The sequence below is a fragment of the Balaenoptera ricei genome, chromosome 1, assembly GCF_028023285.1.
Source record: "Balaenoptera ricei isolate mBalRic1 chromosome 1, mBalRic1.hap2, whole genome shotgun sequence".
Lineage (NCBI taxonomy): Eukaryota > Metazoa > Chordata > Mammalia > Artiodactyla > Balaenopteridae > Balaenoptera > Balaenoptera ricei.
This window is the reverse complement of record NC_082639.1, coordinates 58,327,598-58,349,614: the sequence shown is the minus strand read 5'-3', so window position 1 is coordinate 58,349,614 and position 22,017 is coordinate 58,327,598. Positions and strand designations below refer to the sequence as shown.

At 43.3% G+C, this 22,017-nt stretch overlaps 1 long non-coding RNA gene across 4 annotated transcripts in view; it reads right to left on the bottom strand.

Annotated features, from left to right (window-relative positions):
* Positions 1-22,017, bottom strand: part of LOC132366760 (uncharacterized) — a 182,657-nt gene that overhangs the window by 136,541 nt on the left and 24,099 nt on the right. For 3 of the 4 annotated variants that reach the window (XR_009503504.1, XR_009503503.1, XR_009503505.1), the window contains one exon: positions 4,639-4,823. This is a non-coding gene — a long non-coding RNA (uncharacterized LOC132366760). Of the gene's footprint in view, positions 1-947; positions 1,058-4,638; positions 4,824-22,017 lie in introns of all 4 variants that reach the window. The other variant, XR_009503506.1, reaches the window with a different exon arrangement.

The following is a 22,017-nucleotide window of genomic DNA, read 5'->3' as shown; positions in this document are numbered from 1 at the left end:
ACATGCTTCTGAAGATTATTAGGAGGATCAAAGAAATGGTATAGTAAAGTGTCCAACACAGTGCCTGGTATAAAAATGATTTCTGAATTGAGGTATATAATTAAGGCTATACCTTGATTCCAGGAAGCCCAGGACCAGGGGAATGCATAATATCACCTCCTCTGCCGTACAAGGCGTCAGTGGGGTATAAGAGCTTAAGTATGATAATAGTATTAATAACAGCAACACTATTGTTGAATGTTTAAGTGCCAGGTACTGATCTAAACACTTAGCTAACATTAACTTATTAAATTCTCATAACAATCCTGTGAGGCAGATGCTGCCTTTTGACCCATTTTACAGATGAGGATACTGAGACATAAAGCAGTTAAGTAACAGACTAAAGTTATAGCTTCCAGGTGGCAGAGCCAGGATTTGAACTCAGAGAACCTAAATAGTTTGTAAGAGTAAGATTCAACCAGGTTTGCTCTCCCTAAAATAAAAGAGAAGGGACCCCAAGTCCCAAAGCATCTTCCTTTCTTGATGAATGCCTGCTACTCTGCCTCAGAGCTATAGCTGAAGCTGAGATCCCAAGTGAATTGTGGATCCTGGCAAAGCTGGCTCTCATGCTCTTACCAGGAGCGTGTTTGGATGAAACAAAGGGAAGCACTGGGCCTAGGGCAGACGGACACTTTCTGGAGAAAGCAGTCCAGGCAGGAAGCCTGGAGGGCCCCCAAGAGTAGCTTAGCTTCTTTTAGCCTGAGCCAACTTCAGCTTTAGAGCCGTCACACAATCCATTTCCTCTGCCCAGAATTCTCCCTGGGCTTCTTTATCCTTCAAGTCCTATCCTTTACATCCTCAGAGAGGCCTTTATCTGATAATTCCATTTGAAATAGATGTCCCGTCCCATCCCTTATTCTCGATTATTCTCTGTAATAGCCCACTCTTTAGTTCCTACCAGCACTTACCATAAATTTTAATGATTTTTAGAAACCTTTCATCTGTTTTCTGATCTTCCTCACTGCTTCAGGAGAGCAGGAACCATGTCTGTCTCATTCACCACTGTAAACTTCGGGACCTGATTGTAAACAAGGTGTGGCACATAATTGATTCCATCAGGACTTGTCAAATGCTGGTGAATATGATGAAAAACATGAGTGGATATACTGGCCTTTCCCTCTCCTGCCCACATTGACACCCATTCCTCACCACTTCACCCTACATCTTTCCCTTTGAAGGGAATCGCTGAGCTTGGATAGGGGACAGACCTGCTTTCTGCACCTGTCACTGTTCTCAGCAGAGGATTTCTCCCACTCCCCAGCCCCAGTCTTTATCACAAAGCACCCACATCTTCTGGGAGGAAGGCTGAACCAAGCACGGAAGCGTGACCTGAACAGAGTGGTTCAAAAAACCTACTTAAATATTTTAAAAAGTAACCAGCTTTGGAGCTCCAAAGTCTTCAGTCCTAGAAAGGAAAATAGAATGGATTCAGTGATTTCTACTACAGGGGGCAAGGGTTTTCTTTAAGCTAGAACCAGCATCATTAGCCACTGGACACAATCCACTGAGTGATATCCAAACTTTGAACCAATTAAGCCACAGCTTCAGATCATGACTGGAGACAAATGATGGCAGAGAGAAGGCACCAAGGCCCCATCTCACACCCCAGCTGTAGACAATGGATAGTCCTATTGACTTTGGCAAGAAAAAACACTGAAATACATTTGGGGCAGGGCAGTAACTTTTCTGTTGAATGTGTTCTTTCCCTGCAGAGCCCTAAGAAAGTAAAACTGATAACTCGAATGACTTCAAAGTGGCAAATGGTACAATTCACTGAGAAAACCAGGGTTGCACAATCATTAAAACAGCAGAATCTCCCAGAAGGCAATTCCTAGAAATAAAATGCCAACCACAGTACAAGTTGTCAGAAAGTCTTTGGAGCAGGAATTTCCAGCTTGACAGAAACCATCCACATAGTATACTGAGACAAAAGAATAGCATTATCCCAATTCCGTACAATTGCATTGTTACTGAGACTTGGAATTTAACTATTCAACTAAATAATTGCTCTGAAGTTCATTTGACATTTTTAGCTCTGTGACCCTGGGCGTGTTACTTGACTTCTCTGGGTCTCTATATCCTATAAAATGGAAATAATTGTAGTACATATTTGCCTCATGCAGTATAAAGACTAAATAAATTATAATATACGTTAAGTGCTTAGTACAGTGTCTGACACATAGTAAATGCTATGAAAGTGTTGAAAACCAATTATTTTTTGCATATGTTTATATGGTTATTGCAAATATGCTCACAGTGAAGCTTCACACATCTCCATCACATTGAATCCTACTACCAGTTTGTTCTTCCACTTCCATCCTAGAGCAACCTGAGGGCAAGGACTCAGTCTCTTTCTCCATGTATCCTGGTGCCATCAATGATCTGGCAAATAATAAGCATTCAGTAAGTATTTCTGATGAATAAATAAAGGCATACTACTCTGAGGTTATAAAATGAATATCACACAGTCCTTGCCCTTGAGAGCTCATATCCACTGGGGGAGAAAGACACTAAACAAAACTCCATCATGTGATTGATTAGTATTCTTAAAGAGAATAGAATTCTAATCTCTTAAAGAGATTAGAATTCTTAAAGAAAACACTGCTGTTAGAATTTGCTTGGGTTGGGGTAATGAGGGAAGAAGGTGATGTATAAACCAACCTCAAAGGAGGAGAGGACTTTTGCCAAGTAAAGGTTGAGTGAAGGAGGTGGCATCTCAACTGAGTTTGAAGGATGAGTAGGAGTTGGCCAGATGAAGAAGGAAAAGAAGACTCTGTGGGCAGATGAAGTAGCATGCATGTGCTTCAGGCTCTTGTGTGGGGAGAGCGTGTGGATCTGTATATGTGTGAGAGAGACATTTCGCTATCGACTGTAAATTCCTGTAGAACAGGGGTCAGCAAGCTTTCTCTATAAGGGGTTAAATAGAAACTATTTTCAGCTTTGTGAACCATCCAGTCTGTCGCAACTACTCAGTTCTGTCACTGTAGCAAGAAATCAGCCGTAGATAATATGTAAACAAATGACGTGATTCAGCCCCGGGAGGGCTGGATTTGGCCCATGGGCCCTAGTTTGCCAACTCCGACTACAGAACAAGGAAACTGCCCTCTGGCTTCCCAAGGATACAGTGCATGAAGGTGCCCAACCCACAGGGCTTATGCTAGGGAGCCCTTCACATGATCGGACTTGCTCTTTGCATGGGTTATCAATTGCTGTGCTACAAATTATCTCAAAACTTAGTGGCTGAAATTATCAATATCTATGACAGTTTCTGTAGGTCAGGAAGAAATTTGGGTAGTTCTGGCTCAGAATCTCTTCTGAGGTTGCAGTCAAGATATCAACCAGGGCTGCAGTTACCTGAGAGCTCTACTGGGGCTGGAGAATCTACTTTCAATAAAAGTAGCTGACAAGTGTGTGCTAGCTTTGGCAGGTGGCCTCAGTTCTTCCCCACATGGGCCCTTCCACATGGCTGCTTGAGTGTCCTCCACAACATGGTGGCTGATTTCCCCCAGAGCACACAATCCAAGGGACCAAGGTGGAAGTCATGACCTAGCCTAGGAAGTCACACACTGTCACTTTTGCCATATGTTATTTGTCATAAAGACAAACATGGATTCAACATGGGAACATACACTATGCAAGACATGAACACTAGGAGGCAAGGAATACTGAAGGTAATGTTGAGGCTGGCTACCACACCCTTTCTCCATAACCCACAGTGACATATGTTTCACTCTTCTCTCCCCTCTTTCAGTCAAATGCTATCACAGAAACGTCAGAGAATTTGAATGTCCCAAACCCTTCATATTACCCATAAAAGACAATAAGAAGACCTCTTGGATAATGTGGAGATGTTAAAAAATTAAATAAATCCTGGACTTCACTGGTGGCGCAGTGGTTAAGAATCTGCCGCCAATGCAGGGGAGACGGGTTTGATCCCTGGTCCGAGAAGATTCCACATGCCGCGGAGCAACTAAGCCCGTGAGTGTGCCACAACTACTGAGCCTGCGCTCTAGAGCCCGCGAGCCACAACTACTGAGTCCGCGTGCTGCAGCTACTGAAGTCCACGTACCTAGAGCCCGTGCTCTGCAACAAGAGAAGCCACCACAATGAGAAGCCCGTGCACTGGAACGAAGAGTAGCCCCCGCTCACCGCAACTAGAGAAAGCCCGCACGCAGCAACAAAGACCCAACGCAGCAAAAAAAAATAAAAATAAATAAGTAAAATAAATAAATAAATCCTTGCTACATTTACCTAGAGCATGAGAGAGACTAGGGTACAAACACAGGAAGCTCATCTCTGTAATTCTCCCTGAAGGAAATGGCTTATTGGATAAACGATTAGTTGCTCCTCATCAATAAATCTCCACGCCAGTTTCCTCACTCGCCTAAAGGTGAGCTGTACGACATAGCCAGATACTTTACTCTTCACCTTCCATAAATGAAGTAGAATCCAGAAACTGCTAAAAATTTTACCTAGAAACACAGCTTACTGTTCCCCAAACCCAGTGGGGCTACTTGGGGAAACAGGCTGAACAACTCCATTTCTATCAAACTATTCGGGACTTAGGGTTCTAACACTTTAGAATTGACAAGACCTTACCATTTTTTTCCAGCCTCCAACTTGGTCCAGCACGCCTTTCCCCTGCACTCCTGACCAACAGCCTTTCTGCTTCTGTTCACAGGTATCACAGGTCCTTTTTGGCTAGGCAGGGCCTGGGGAGAAGCTAGGTGGCCTCTCTGCAGAGTATCTCTTCAACTGGTGCACGGAGGCTCTGTGCTTTGTGACTGGGGGAAAAGAGAGTTTTATTTATTTTGCTTGTCCAGGTGACAGAGAACGTTGAGAGAGAAGTAAAGGTGACAGGGAGGGACAGGATATTGTATTAATTTGACCCAAATCTAACTGTTGGACTTCTCTGAAACTCTATAACCAAGAAGATGAGGGCCAGAAGCTGAGAGAGACATCTTGTTGTTGAGAGATAGAAGACTCTGGCCAAAAGTAGTGTTTCTTGGGGACTCATATGACAAACTGTGGCACAGAAGTGGGACCATTCTCCACAGCTCTCAGGACCCAGTGACACACAGGATGCTGAGCCCAAGGGACCAGGGTGCATTGTGAGGAAGCAGACACTGGCGCAGACATTGGTACACACAGGGGTGCTGAGCCCAAGGGGCCAGGGTGCATTGTGAGGAAGCAGACACTGGCACAGACATTGGTGTTCTAACAATTAGTATAGTTGGCAGAGGCAGGAGCAAGTCTGCCTAAATAGTGTCAAGAGCTAAGATGTCACCAAGAGGGAAGCCACAGTGTATGACAGGTGCTCGTACCATATGCACTAGGTTGTAGGTGGAGGTAGGTACTCCATGGGGACTCCTGGAAATGACCCAGGCACCTCTGGATGAGGGGGAGAAACTCCTATAATTCGACATGTAGGGGCCTATAGTCATATCTTGGGGTATTCATATAAATGTGCCTTCACTATAGTAGTTAAGATCATGGATTTTGGAGCCAGACTACCTGGGTTTGAGTCACAGTGTGGCCCTGGGCAAGTTACTGAACCTCTCTGAGCCTTTTTTTCCTCATCGGTAAATTGGAGATAATAATATACTACTTCGGAAGGTTGTTGTGACTATTCCAGGAATTACATATGTAAAGTACTTAGAACAGTGCCACCATAATAACCACCACATAATGGTTGAAAAAATTTTTTTGTTCTCACAAGTTGGTGATGCCAGGAACAAACTTGTTAAATAGACTTCCTGGGATGAAACTTATCTCCTCCACTATAAAGACTGTTGCTTGTTGGAAAATTCTAGTTATTAAAATTCTTTCTGTTAAGGCAACTTTCCTCCTTGCAACTTCTCCACTTTGGTTTCAGTTTTTCTCTGAGCTATTCCAGAATAAACCTGTCTCGTGGTAACAGCTCACTGAGACACCTCTCAGGATCTCCCTGAGTTTTCTCTTCGACATGCTGAGCAGCCCCAGATCTTTCAACCATTTCCCAGAAACCTGGCCCCCAGGTCCCTCTCCATCCCAGAGGCATGCCTCTGAATGCACTGCAGATCACCAGCATTGGGGAGGGCTGTGGACTCCAAGCAGACAGCCTGGGGACTGTCTCTAGGAGACCCCCCCCTCACATGAACACATGTTCCTCATAGGAAAAAATGTCAGATGAACCCAACCGTTTCAAATTAATTTTGTTTGGGAGAGCAAAGGAAAGGGAATTTCCAAACAGGGCCAAGGTCTTCGTCAAAGCTGTTCCTCTAAGATAGAGATGGACAACTGGCTGCCTGGAGAGGGGCCAGCTGGGAAGTGTAACCCCGTCCAGGGACGTGGGCCAGCGCTGGCTCCTCCTCTCGGGAGGTGAGAAGGAAAAGCTGGTTTCCTCAGTAGAGATAAGCATGGAGTGTGTGCTCCAGGAATAAATAAAACTTCTTGTGCCTGGCACGGCCCGTAACTCCTGCCCCCAGCTGAGACGTATGCCTCTCTCACCCCACTTTCACTGTCCGAAGCCCTGGAGAGCAGTTGTCTGCCCCCCACTCCAGGGCAGGAGGCTGCCAGCACATTTCCGGGTTGCACTGGCTCATGACTTTTCTAAATGATTTTCTTTTATGGGCCTGAGGGGTAGAAGAACAGAAGGTAGGAGGGAAAACATCATTTTGGTCTCAATCAGACTATTTTCTGAAGAATGACATTGAAACTGTCTTCAGTTGCTTTGTGGTTGGCAATATTTCATAAGGATTATGCCCAAGGACAGTTTTGGAAATAAGGCCTCCTCATTTCTTTTTTTAAAAAGTTCCCCCTATTATAAAAGTAAGGCCTGCTCATCAAAGGGGGAAAAAAGTTATCAACCACAGTTCAACAATCCAAAGGCAACCTTCATTAACACTTTAGTGCATCTCTTGCCATAATTTGTCAGAACGTATTATCTCTTTTCCAAATAATTATAATCATAGTTTACAAAACACGATCTCAAATCATTCACACATTTTATGAACATTTCTTCTATTATTATATACTTTACACAAATGTGTTTTTTAAGTTTTATTAAGATGTAATTCATATACCATATGAATTTAAATTTGCCCATTTAAAGTATATAGTTCAGTGGTATTTAGCATACACAGAATTGTGCAACCATCACCATAATCAATTTGTGAACATTTTTATTACCCCAAGAAGAAACCTTGTGCCATTAGCAGTCATCCCCCAACCCCAGCCCTACCCCAACCCCAGCCTTAGGCATCCACTCTTTCTGTCTCTATAGATTTGCCAATTCTAGACGTTTCATGTAAGTGGAATTATACAATATATGGTCTGTTGTGACTGTCTTCTCTCACTTAGCATAATTTTTTAAAGGCTCATCCATGTTATAGCATGTATCAATACTTCATTCCTTTTTATTGCCAAATAATATTCTATTATATGGATATGCTACATTTTATCAGTTTGTCACTTGATGGACATTTGTGTTGTCTCCACTTTTTAACTATTATGAGTAATGCTGCTGTGAACATTTGTGTACAAGTATATGTTTTTATTTCTCTTGGGTATATACCTAGGAGTGGAATTGCTGGGTCATATGGTAACTCTATGTTTAACCTTTTGTGGAACTGACAATAGTGTTTGCCAAATTGGCTGCATCATTTTACATTCCCAGAAGCAGTGTATGAGGGTTCTAATTTCTCCACATCCTTGTCAGCACTTGATACTATTTGTCTTTCTTAGTGTAACCATCCTAGTGGGTATAAAATGGTATCTCATTATGGTTTTGATTTGCATTTCCCCAATGGCGAGTGATGTTACAATGGAATACTACTCAGCCATAAAAAAACCCAAAATAATACCATTTGCAGCAACATGGATGCAACTAGAGATTATCATACTAAATGAAGTAAGTCAGAGAGAGAAAGACAAATACCATATGATATCACTTAAATGTGGAATCTAAAATATGGCACAAATGAACCTATCTATAAAACAGAAACAGACTCACAGACATAGAGAAAGACTGGTGGTTGCCAAGGGGGAGGCGGGTGGGAGAGGGAAGAACTGGGAGTTTGGGATTAGCAGATGTAAACTACTATATATAGGATGGATAAACAACAAGGTCCTACTGTATAGTACAGGGAACTATATTCAATATCCTGTGATAAACCATAATGGAAAAGAATATAAAAAAAGCATGTCTCTATGTGTATAACTGAGTCACTTTACTGTACAGCAGAGATTGGCACAGCAGTGTAAATCAACTATGCTTCAATTAAAAAAAAAAGAGAAATGCAAATCAAAACTACAATGAGGTACCACCTCACACTGGTCAGAACGGCCATCTTTAAAAAGTCTACAAATAACAAATGCTGGAGAGGGTGTGAGGAAAAGGGAACCCTCCTATACTGTTGGAGGGAATGTAAATTTGTGCAGCCACTATGGAAAACAGTATGGAAGTTCCTCAAAAAACTAAAAATAGCGTTGCCATATGATCCAGCAATCACACTCCTGGGCATATATCTGGACAAAACTATAATTCGAAAAGATATATGCACCTCTATGTTCATAGCAGCACTCTTTACAATAGCCAAGACATGGAAACAACCTAAATGTCCATCAACAGATGAATGGATAAAGAAGATGCGGTACATCTATACAATGGACTAGCACTCACCCATAAAAAAGAATGAAATAATGCCATTTGCAGCAACATGAATAGACCTAGAGATTATCCTACTAAGTGAAGTAAGTCAGAAAGAAAAAGACAAATACCATATGATATCACTTATATGTGGAATCTAAAATATGACACAAAAGAACTTATCTGTGAAACAGAAACAGACTCACAGACATAGAGAACAGACTTGTGGTTGCCAAGGGGGAGAAGGGTAGGAGAGGGAAGAACTGGGAGTTTGGGATAAGCAGATGCAAACTATTATATATAGAAAGGATAAACAAAAAGGTCCTACTGTATAGCACAGGGAACTATATTCAATATCCTATAATAAACCATAATTGAAAGGAATATGATAAAGAATATATATATATATATGTATAACTGAATCACTTTCCTGTACAGCAGAAATTAACATAACATTGTAAATCAACTATACTTCAATAAAATAAATTTTAAAAAATAAAACAAAATAAAGATGTTTGACTACATTGCTTTCTCAAAAGTTTTTATTGGTTTACACTCCTTTCAGCAGCATATAGTTGGCCCTCTGTATCCACAGATTCAACCAACCTTGTATCAAAAATATTCAGGAAAAAACAAATTCCAGGAAGTTCCAAAATGCAAAACTTGATTTGCTGCACACTGGCAACTATTTACATAGCATTTACAGGCATACTTCCAAGATATTTTGAGTTTGGTTCCAGACCATGGCAATAAAGCAAATATCGCAATAAAGCAAGTCACATGAATTTTTTTGGTTTCCCAGTACATATAAAAGTGATGTTTACACTGTCCTGTAGTCTATTAAGTGTGCAATAGCAGTATATCTAAAAAAGTACATACCTTAATTTAAAAGGACTTTATTGTTAAAAAAAATGTTATCATCTGAGCCTTCAGCAAGTTGTAATCTTTTTGCAATAGTAACATCAAAGATCACTGATCACAGGTCACCATAACAAATATAATAATAATGAAAAAATGTGAAATCTTGCAAGAATTACCAAAATGTGATGCAGAGACAGGAAGTGAGCAAATGCTTTTAGAAAAATGGCACCAACAGGTTGCTCGACACAGGGTTGCTACAAACCTTCAATTTGTAAAAAACACAGTATCTGTGGAGCAGGATAAAACAAAACTCAGTAAAATGAGGGGTATGTCTGTACATTGTACTTATAACTATTTACAAAGCATTTACATTGTATTAGGTATTATAAGTAATCCAGAGATGATTTAAAGTATAGGGGAGGATGTGCATGGGTTATGTGCAAATACTATGCCACTCTATATAAGGGACTTGAGATTTTCATATCTGCGGGGTTCCTGGGGCAAACCCCCCCCACAGATACTGAGGAAGGACTATATAAGGACTGTATAAGAAAGCCCTCATTTTGTCATAATTGCAAGGGAATTTGTATTTTTTAAAAATTTTTGCTAACTTGATTGGCACACATTTTTTTCACTAATTTGTTTTCTAGTTGCATTTCTTACTCTGAATTTTCTGATTCTGTCCTTTCCCACATTTAAGTGTTTTTCTTGCTGCCTTGTTTGAACTCCTTTTATAGCCCATCTAATTGTTTGGCTCCCTATCATTCATTACCCTGTAGCATACTGATCAAAAATTCTTGCTGGATCACTTGAATCTTCTGCCTCCATAGTGAGAACTTGCAAAGACTTAAGTTAGTTTTTTTTAATGTTTTAGCATCTTTTTACCAGCTGCTTCCACTCCTGGCAGTGCTCATCCTGCAAAACTTCTTATAGTTGCACCATAACATTTTTGTTTCTTTGCTTTCTCTTGAAAATGGTCCTTTGCTTTCTCCTGAAAACTTACCAGTCCTGTGTTCCACCCCCTCAAAGCTCTTCTGGTTGGCTCATTAATTAATCTAACTGTGCAAATAATATAGTTATGTAGGATAAAGCATTCTGCATGCATTACTTCACATTGGCTCACATAAACACTAAGAGATAGTTATCACTATCATTCTTGAGACTGGAAACCTGAAGCACAGAGAGATTTAGTAACTTTTTCAAAGCCACACAGCTATTAAGTGGTTGAGCTGAATTTTGACCCCAAGCCCTCAGACTCCAGAGCCACTGGGGTGGTCAACTAGTTTATCTGATCCATGAAATTACATTAAGGGAAAGTGGATGAATAGGGCCTGGTGTTACCATCCCAGGTCAAAATGTACATTTTCATAGTGACCTCAACCCAAAGTTATGACTAGTTTTGGGCACCATGACAAGACAGGTACAAGGTAGAGGAGCTATTTTAGGGTCAGATGCCATTGTTTCCCTTTCTCAGAGCACACTGTTTTGTTCTATATGGTATCTGAGCTAAATATGTACAGTCCTGGCACAGAGTAAGTGCTCAAGAAACATTGGTTTTCTCTCCCGGCTTCCTTGGCCCCCAAGAGATGCCCTATCATCATCAGTGCAGAACTTTGGTGACAGATGATCAACTTCACTCTTAGAGTAATAATAAAAGCTGCCCTCTGAATGCAGTCTATTGCCAGGCACTGGCCTAAGCAATTCATATACACGCCACCTCATAAACTCATGTCAATCTCACCACATGCCTGAGAAGTCACTCCTTAAACACATGGTCAAATGACATGTTAAAACATCTGGAAAGATGATCCTTTTCCATATATATCAGGTCATGTTACTGCTCTTCTGCTCAAACCCCCAGTGGCTTCTCAACTCATTTAGAGTAAAACTTAAAGGTTTTACATGGAGTAATGTTCCTTCTTACTTTTCCTCAAACATTCATTCAAAGCATACCTTCCACATTAGGGTCATTGCATCTGCTGTTCCTCCCACCTGGAATCTGCTTCTCTACACTTAGTTCATGTTTCAGCTCAAACATCACCTTCTCAGAGGGGCCTTCTTTGACCACCCCTTCTAAATAGCTTCTCTCCACCCCTCATACCCCTTACTCTGCTTTGTTCATTGTACTTGCCACCTGGCATCCATATTTATCTATTATCTGTTTCACTCAACTAGATTCTAGGTACATAAGAAAAGGAACTCTGTCTTTGTTCACACCTGTACTTATTCCCCAGAGCCTTGAGTCACACATTGCAGGTACTCAAAAAAGTACTTGTGGAAGGAAGGAAGGAAGAAAGGAAGGGAGGGAGGAAGGAAGGAAGGAAGGAAGGAAGGAAGGAAGGAAGGAAAGAACTGTTAATATCCCCATTTCATAGACGAGGACTCAGAGAGGTTAAGTAACTTGCTCAAGGTCACACAGCTAATTAAGTGGCAAGACAGAGATCTAAGACTTCAACTCTTAACCACTACATGGTTCTGTCACTAAATATCACCTCACACATACACGAGTATTGGAGAGCTTATTTGCAATATTGGGTGATTTTTTTAAAAAGAGGCCTAAGTAAATGTTATTTATAGATTACTTGCTTTAAAAAAAAAAAAGGAAAAAGAAAACACAGAAAGAACCAAAAAGCAACATACACATTCTGGGTGAAAACACAAAGTTAGAAGTGCTTGAATATTTTAGTTGGCTATGGTTTAGTACTTTATTTTAACTCCTTCTCCTATGTACACTCAAAAGGCATGGAATAATTCTGTCTGTGACATAGGGCAGTCGCTGCAAATGCCTGGGCATTGGGCTTATCTAGAAGGCCACAGTCCAGGCATCTTCTCAGAATGCTGACCTATTCCTTTTATTTAGCCAAGGTAACATAATCCTTTAGACATCCAATTTGTAGGTCAGCTGTAATGGGGGTGGGAAGTTGGAAGCCGGGTATTATCCTTCTTCACTCTTTTCAGTTTTTAGTAAACAAAAAAGTGAAATACTATGTCTGAAATACATAAACCAGAGTGCACAAGTGCTAGAAAGCCCTTTAGGGAGCATCTGGTCTACCCTCTCATTCTCCAGATGAGGAACATAAGTCCCTTGGAGGTGAATTTCTACATATATAATAATTCTGCTTGACATTTGCTTTCAAAGTTAGCATGGCATTATGCCAAATGAACCCAAAAGCTGAGAATATATGGCCAAAAAAGTCCATGTGTTTCTTCAGGAACTCATTGAATCATGACATCAGTTTTCTTCTCAAGTCTCTAAAATCTGAGTCTCACTAAAAATGATCTCACACCTCAACAGGGAATAAATCTGTGGGACTGTTAATCTCAAACTGGCCAAATATTGGCACTCTTCGTGTATCCTGGACCACATCTGATTTAACCCACCAATCTTCGTTGAGCTCCATCTCTGTTCAAGGGTGCTGACCATGTACTACAGATATGAAGGCTTGGTCTTCAGCCAGGCCAGAATTAAAGTCTAAGGATGGGGTCTATGTGACTGCAGTAAGATCCTCTGCACAGGGAACTTGTTAGCTTCGATGGCCAGAGACAAGTCTGAACAATTTATTTTCTTTTCTTCTTTTTTTCCCCTATTTTATTATTGTTTTATTTCCTACTGTTCCTTTTCTTCCTTCCTGATAGTAAAATAAATGCATGTTTGTGGACTTCCCTGGTGGCACAGTGGTTAAGAATCTGCCTGCCAATGCAGGGGACACAGGTTCGATCCCTGGTCTGGGAAGATTCCACATGCCGCGGAGCAACTAAGCCCGTGTGCCACAACTACTGAGCCTGTGCTCTAGAGCCCGCAAGCCACAACTACGGAGCCTGCGTGCTGCAACTACTGAAGCCCGCGCACCTAGAGCCCGTGCTCTGCAACAGGAGAAGCCACCGCAATGAGAAGCCTGCGCACTGCAATGAAGAGTAGCCCCCACTCGCCGCAACTAGAGAAAGCCCATGCACAGCAACGAAGACCTAACACATCCAAAAAAAATTTTTTTTAAAGTATGTTTTATGCAAAAAAAAATCTGGGAAGAACAATTAAGTATTGACATTATATTTATAATTCCAAACACTGGAAACACTTTCATGTGTGGCACTTAGAAGACCATTAATTGAGAAAACAAGGCTGTTTGTGAGAAACATGGAACCTCAGATTTGACATCATCAATCAGAACCTCCTCCACATCTCCCCAGGGCCCATACTGAGAAAGAATCTTGGTGTGGGTAGTTGAGTTCATGATGGGAAATTTTTTGTAACTGAGATCCTGAAAGTAAACTGCATCAGAAGGTTACCTTGAGATTGCAATGTTGGTGAAGGAGAAATGAAGGTTAAGGCTATGGTAGGAGCATCATGATCAAGCCCCTTGAGGTTTTGGAGCTTGACTCCTGGGTTAGAATCCTATCTCTATTACTTTAGGCAGGCAGGTTACTCAACCCCTCAGAGTCTCCTCTATAAAAATGGAGATCAAGATCCCTTCTCTGAAGGAAAATTGTGAGGGTCTCATGAGACGGGCCTATAGAGACCTTAGCGCAGAGTCAAGCCCATGGTGTGTCCTCACTCAGCATGAGCCGCTCTTGTATGTTGGCCTTCAGTGCAGTGCCATGGCAACCAGAACTAAAGGAAGAGTCAGAAGAAGTTGGCTCCCTGCTCTGAATCATCCACACTGTCACAGGGGCTCTGCCCGCAGCCTCGTGGTAGGTGGTTCATAGAACTCTGGCTAGGACCAGGCACAACCTGCCCATTGCTCCGGGCCTGGGGATCCAGGGCAGCAGCTGCCAGGGATGCAAAGTATCTCTTCAGGTTGCCAGAGTCACTCCCCCCTTCACTCCAGCATGTTGTCCAGCATGAAATCTGGTGAAAATGAGGAGTCTGGACCACCAAAGGAGCAGGAGGAATGGAGGCCCAGAGGAACAATCTGAAGCCTGAGAAGGGGGTCGTGTGGAGTCAGGGAAGTGACGCCCAGGTCCATTGCCCTAGTGATGGGGGCAGGAAAGGAAAACGAAGTCAGTTTGCTGGTTCCTATGACAGGAAAGGGAACTCTCCAAGTGAGAGGCCTGGGGAAATCGACTTAGGAAATTAGACAGGGCTTAATTTGTTAAACCATTGGAAGGATACAGATACTGGGAAAGGGCTTCCAGGTACCTTGGGAGAGGGGACGGTGGGTGGCACATCCTCTGCAGGGAGAGATTCAGATAAATACACTTCTTCGGTTGTCTGTTTTTCAGGGGAAAGGAAAAACACACACACCCTCTCCTCCATAATAAGAGGTTTGGTCTGTGCTTCTCTCTGACTTCCTCACAAACAACCACAGGGAGCAGACAGACTCCTCAGATTACTCTTGACCTTGGGAGCTGAGCCTTAGAAATGCATTCTACTTCAAGATGTGAAAAAACAAAACAAAACAAAACCCAAAAACCTCTTGTGGAAAACGGCTTATTTCTGTTGGGGCCCTGTTTCCCTTCTCTAATTCACTGCCGCTCCACAGTTAAGATCACTTTAATAAACACACACACACACACACACACACACACCAGGCCATTCCTCTTCTAATTAAAGCACTTCACAGCTTCCCACTATCCTAGATTAAAATCCAAATGGCAAGCTGTGGACAATAATGTCTCCCATGATCTGGTCCACCTCTCAGACCTCATCCGCACCACTCTCTGGGTGTTCATTATTTCCAGTTACCCTGGTCTTGGTCTTCTTCCAGGCTTATTCCCACTTAGGGCCTTTGCACCAGCTGGTCTCTGTATCTGAAGTGCTCTTCCCCCTGATTTTGTCATGGCTGACTCCTTCTTGCCTTTCACATCCCACTCAAATGTCACCTTCTCGAGAAGAACTTCCTGAACCACACAGTCCAAATCTGAATCCGTACACATTCCATCACTTGGCAGCACTTAATCACTTTCTGGCCTCTTTCTTGTGTACTTGCTCCTTGATTGTTGTTGTCACTCCTACAGGGACATAAACCCCATGATCACAAGGCTTTAGCTTTCCTATTCATCACTATCCACAGAGTCTAGAGTCTTGCCTGACGCAGAGCCAAGCTCAATACCTAATTATAAACCAGAAGAATAAAGCTCATACCTCCCTACACTTTCCCCCATTGCCATCTTTGATGACAACACCTGATTCCTTCTCCTCTCCCACCTACACCACCCAGATACCACAGCCTTATTTTGGCCTTCATCATCATACTCTGGGGCTCCTGCTCAACCATCACCAGCTTGGAACCCCTCTGATCTCTTTAAAATTCTACATCTTCCAAGTGTCCTTTACCCCACCTCCACTAAAGCAGGAATTCCAGCTGTTCAACCCTTCCCAAATCCCCAAGCCCATCAGCTTCCTTTCAACTTGACTCCCTGCACAGACTTTTGGCATCGTGGCTAAAAACACAGGGTGGCGGCCACACCAGTGACTGGGGTTTGAGGTTTGTTGTGAGGATTAAATGAGCTCAGCACAAGGCCTGGCACATCCTAAGTGTTCAATCAACATTAGCCGGTCTTGTTACTACCAGTACCATAATTAAAGTTTCTTCTTTGCCTCTGCCTCCTACTGTTTCTTCTCCCCCACCCTTACTCCTACTTGGTTAGTTTTACTCTGTTTGGTTCATTTATGAGTTGAAGTTGGGACCTGGCCAGGTCTTCTTGCTGGTAGTGCATAGTTCTGACTGGATAGAACCAGCTCGGTGCAGGTTGGAGAAGAGCTAAGAGCTTTCCAGACTCCCTAGGAACCTTGTACACCAGCCTTTGGGCTTCAGGCTCTGGCTGTCTGGTGTCCATGGGTGGGCTTCTAAAGCTGTTGGAAGTGGGGAGCAGAGGCCCTCTGAGTAGGGTATGTTGGAGGGATGTTCATCCATGTTTTCACTTATTAGATGCTTAAGAAGCCAGCTTCTACCCTTTGGGGTTATCAACTCAGGGTTTATTACAACCCCTTCAGTTTTTTAGCCTTTCTTGTTCAAGGTCTCAGGCATCTGGAGAGGCAATCCTTGGAAACGATCACGAGTAATTCCTGGCCTGATTCCCTGTATGGGGTGGGGTGGAGTTAGTGCAAACAGGGGAAGCTGCCCATGTCTTCTGGCTATAGTTCTATGACCCAGGCAAACTGAAATTATGAAACCCTTTCTTTGCCTCTCCTCAGATATGTCTCAGGCCTCAACTGTGGGGAATTTTTCATTTGAGGAAATCCAATTTATTTCAGGATGGTTAAAAGTGGTCACTTACCAGATTCTCAAATATTTGCAAGAAGGAACTCAGAAATGGATATGACTAGAGACCCTGCTGCTATGAGGGATTGGCAAGTCTGGAGTAACCAGGGTGGCCTTATAAAATTAACTAAATTATTTCCACAAATGCCCTCAGCACATTGTATGTGCCAGATACTGTGCTAGATGCTGGAGATGCAGGGGTGAGCAAGGCAGGCCCAGTCCCTGCCCTCCTAGAGCTCAGAGTGTACGGACAAGGATTATACAGTGTGAGAGATGCTACTGCCAGAGGAGAGGTACAGGGTGACTTATCTGGGAGCACATGAGAAAGGATGCTTAACCCAGACTCGAAGCACCGGGCTCAGGGAGGGCTACTTGGAGGACAACATGATGCTCCAGGTGAGGCTTAAAGGATGAATGAGTCACCCAGATGGCAGGAGGGGAGGCGAGGTTAAAGGGGAAGTGTTTCAGGCAAAGCCCAGAGCATGTGCAAAGGAAGACAAGAGAGGGCATGGTGCACTGCAGGAACCGAGAAGTAGTCGGGTAGGGCTCCACTGCCAGAGGTTCTGATTTATTTGGTCTTGGATTAAGCCCAGCATTGGGTATTTTTAAAAGCTTCCCAGGTGACTTTCAGTGTAGCCAGGATTGAGAACTGCTGGACTGGAACATGGGATGAAAGGGAGGGAGTGGTGAGAGGTGAGGCTGGAGATGTGAGCTCGGCCAGATCACACAGAACCTGGAAGACCGTGTCAAGGGACTTGAGTTTTCTTCTCTGAGTGCTGGGAGGCTATTTAAACATTCAAGCAAGGGAACAAATGGCATGATCAGACTTGCAGACTTCAGAACATCCCTGTTGTGGAATAAAGATTAGAGGGGGCAGGAATAGAAGAAAACCAGTTGAGAGGCTCTTGCAAGAATTGAAGCAGGGCTTTCCTGGTGGCACAGTGGTTAAGAATCCGCCTACCAGTGCAGGGGACACGGGTTCGAGCCCTGGTCCGGGAAGATCCCACATGCCGCGGAGCAACTAAGCCCATGCGCCACCACTACCGAGCCTGCACTCTAGAGCCCGTGAGCCACAACTACTGAGCCCGTGTGCCACAACTACTGCGTGTCTAGAGCCCATGCTCCGCAACAAAGAGAAGCCACCACAATGAGAAGCCCACACACTGCAACAAAGAGTAGCCCCCGCTCGCCACAACTAGAGAAAGCCCGCACGCAGCAATGAAGACCCAACACAGCCAAAAATAAATAAATAAATAAATTTATTAAAAAAATAAAGAATTGAAGCAAAATATAATCATAAGCTGAGTTAGGTGAGTGGCAGCAGGGATGGATGGAGGCAGATGAATTTCAGAGATTTAAGGAGTAGAACTACTAGGGCTTGATCAAAGAGGGCTGTGGGAGGGAGAAGTCAAGGGCATCTCTTTGTTTGGACAGTCGGGTGGATGGAGTATCATCCCCTAGGATAGGGCTCGCCAGAGGGCAAGCACCAGGAGAGAAGAAGCTGATGTGTGGATGGGTGGGTGAGGACATCAGCCTGGGATCTGTTGAATTTGAGGTGCCAGTGGGACATGCAAGTGAGATAAGCAGTCAACAGATAGTAGTTTAGCCCTCAGGTAAAACACCTAGGTTGAAGATAGAAATGTAGAAGTCATCAGAAAAGCGTGGAAATGGATGAGATCCCCCCGTGGGGAGGGTGTGGAGTACAAAGAAGAAAATATGTTCACAGAATCCTGCAAGTTGTTTCCTTCCTCCAGGTAGACAGCCCTGACCCCATTAAGGTAATTAGGCTACGTGGTGAAGTGACTTGTCCTAGCTAGTGCTCCTTAAGTATGTGAGCTGGCTTACCCCAGCCAACATGAACCCTTGCCGCTGGCCTATATTCGGCCTGTCACTGTTAGTGCGATTGGATCAAGCTGACTGGCAACGAGGAGTGGCTGGCAGTTGTGTCTTGCACCTATGGAGCTTAGCTGCAGCAGGCAGTTCCAAATTCCATGGCTCTGCTTAGGGGTTTCTAAATGCAGTGGTAGTTATGTGTTAGACATCTAAGGCGTTTTAAAGAACATAAGCCTGAATCATCTGAGAATGGGAACATCTGACAACTAACTCAACAAGAAAGTCCTGGGAAGAACTTGCTGTGGAGAAGGGAAGGATGGGTAGGCAGCAAGCGATGCTTTTATTCTAGGCTCTGTGCCATTGTGATTCTATTTTACATTTAGTCCACTTGGATCTAAGTGATCCAGGTGCCCTCAGATACCAGAATCAGGGTTTTTTGGGTTTTTTTTAAACCCCTAACAACAAGCCTACAAATAAGGCAGGTGTTAGCCCCATTGTAAAGATGAGGGAACTGAGACTGAAGCTAATGCATTAGCTTGCCCAAAGTTGCAGAAAATATAAATTGGGCTGTGGTTAAGAATCCACCTGCCAATGCAGGGGACACAGGTTCAAGCCCCGGTCCGGGAAGATCCCACATGCTGCTGAGCAACTAAGCCTGTGCGCCACAACTGCTGAGCCTGCGCTCTAGAGCCTGCGAGCCACAAATACTGAGCCTGCATGCTGCAACTACTGAAGCCTGTGCTCCTAGAGCCTGTGCTCCGCAACTGCAATGAGAAGCCCGCACACCGCAAGGAAGAGTAGCCCCCACTCGCCACAACTAGAGAAAGCCTGCGTGCAGCAAGGAAGACCCAACGCAGCCAAAAAAAACAAAAAAACAAAAAACACGATAAATTGGGCTGACAGTTTCTCACTCCAAATCCACTTCAACCTCTCAACTCTGGCTTTCACCTCTTTTAAAAGGGGCCTTTTAACCTGCTCCAAAGAAGAGATACAAGAGAGGATGGGAAGAAGATGTGGAAAGAAGCTTAACATTTACCTCCTGTGATTGCTGTGTTTGTGACTTTTTCCTTTGCTCTTCATCTCGTCCCAGCATAAATCACACATGCCTAATAGCAAAAAGTTTGAAGTCTGGAGTGGTGGGCAGAGGAATCGGGGAACCTGATTCGAGATGAATTATAGCCCCCTAGGACTGGAAGGAGCCAATGGGTCATCTACTTTAGCCCCTAAATTTACAGATGGGAGAAAGTGAGAGGAACTTAACTCATGCATGCTCACCTAGCCAACTGTGGCCAAAGGAGCCCAGAACCTTAGCCTGCTGATGTACACCCAAATAACAGCGTGAAAACAACCACAGACTCACAGCACTGAAACAAACACAACACCCCAAAATATATAGGGGAATAAAGAGCTGACCTAAAAGAAACAGTACATACTCTGCTATACATTCCCCTTTTCTTTTGGATACATTCTCAAAGGGCTCTGATTGAGAAAGTTAATTAAGCAAATTATTATGGTGCTCTCTCTTGTCTTTTACTGAAGTCATGGAGGGAGGTTGGTAGAAGTGCCTAGAAGGTAGAGTGGGTGGAATTGGGAAATTGCTGTGTAAGATTCAGGTTGGTGACAATGGGATTGTTGATTCCACCAGTTTACTATTCACTAGGCACTAGAATTAAATGTAATAGTAGCTTGCATTTGTACAGTATATTCTAATTTACAAAGGGCTTTTATGACATTATCTCATTTGATCCCACTGATAACCCTTTAAGGTAGACAAGACAGGTATAATTATCCCACTTTATGGATGAGAAAACTGAGACTTGGAGAAATGAAATAACTTGGCCAAGCAAATTCAGTTACTAAACTACAGTCTGGACTAGAAAGTAGGTGTTCTTACTTAGAGAGCTTCAATTCTGCAAAGGTCACACAGCTAAGTAGGACTTGAATCCCAGTGAGGCCGCCTACAGAGCTTATGATTTTTACCACCATGTTCTACTAGTCATTCAAAAGACATATGTTGAGTGACTCTTTTCTTAGTTCCCTACTCATTGTAAATATAACCCATGTGCTCCTGCTGAGACAGGGACTCATTAGTGAAGGCATGCTTGGAAAAGGCTTCCAAAACCCTCTCCACACTTCAGCAAACACAAGTCTGTGTCCTAATTCCAGAGTCCCCACTAGCCCTAATTTCAGGGAAGATGACCTAAGAGGAGCCTGGAGGGCAGCCCAGTGATGGCTGCAACCTTCAGGCCCTGGGCTCGTGAGAAGCTGGCGTGCTACAGTTCCACCCTGGGTCCAGTCGGAAGTAAGGAAGCCAGATGAAGGCTCTTCTTCCCAGGAGTCTTCTCTGTTGCCCTCTCCTTTGCCCTGTTAGCACCTCTTCTGAAAAACTAGTAGCAGCTACTAGCTAGTCTTGAAACTTGCCCAACGTGAGGGGAACGTGTCACAAAGTACACAGGGCCTCCTTAAGACTGGACCCCTGGGACAGGCGGCTCAGCCAAGCAGCTCCATAAATAGCACCATCATATGTGAAAGGGGAGGTAGGTCAGGAAAACATGATGGCTCTCCTCGGTGACTGCAAACCAGTGAGTCTAAATGATGAGTCTCAGGAAAAAAACAATTCCTATTACACAGGTTTAACGCTGAGGAGTCCCTTTAAGGACTAATTCCTGTTATGAGTTGTTTAGGACTTTCTATTCCTCATTCCTTCACTCCCTTTTCTTCTGTCAGTCCCTGACTAACATGCCTTTTCCATCTTGTCTGTCAGATGATATTGTATAAGAATCCAGACAGAGTTTTTCTGACTATTTATAGAAGACAGTTGTGCTGCTTTAGCACAGGAACTAAAGTTTGGTTCCGGGTTATGTTACATGTAAACTTACAGAAATGTGTTTGTTCTCAAATGTTCTCTCCCACTCCTGTCCCATCACATCAGAGAGGCCTCTTTGAGAAACATATCCTTTTCCCTGTCCTTTTTGAATTAAAAAAATTTTTTTCTGATTGCAAAAGCAGTTCATGCCAGTTACAGGTTTCAAGGACTGTATAAATGTATAGCTAAAAATGTACAAGTGCCTCTTAGTCTCTAGTCCAGAGATAACCACAGTTAACAGTTGATGTCTCTTAGGATGAAGGCTTTTGCAATGATGCATAGGAAAGGTCAAGAATAACGGTAGTAGGTTTCTATAGGAGGGGACCATACAAAAAAGTTTCAAAGCAAAATCAAGGGGAGGTGGGAAAAGAGAAAAGTGAAGGAAAGTAGCCCCAGTCTTTCAGCCTGGGTGATTGGGAGGAAGGTGTTGCTAAGGGAAAGAACTAGGAAAGATGTTTAGTCTGTTAGGCCTGGGTGGTCATCCTGTGTCAATTATTATCATTGTTCTAGGAGCCACAGTCACAAATGCTTCAAAGCCTGCAGTTGGCCTCCCAGATGTGCTGTTTGGTATTCCAAACTGAGACCAC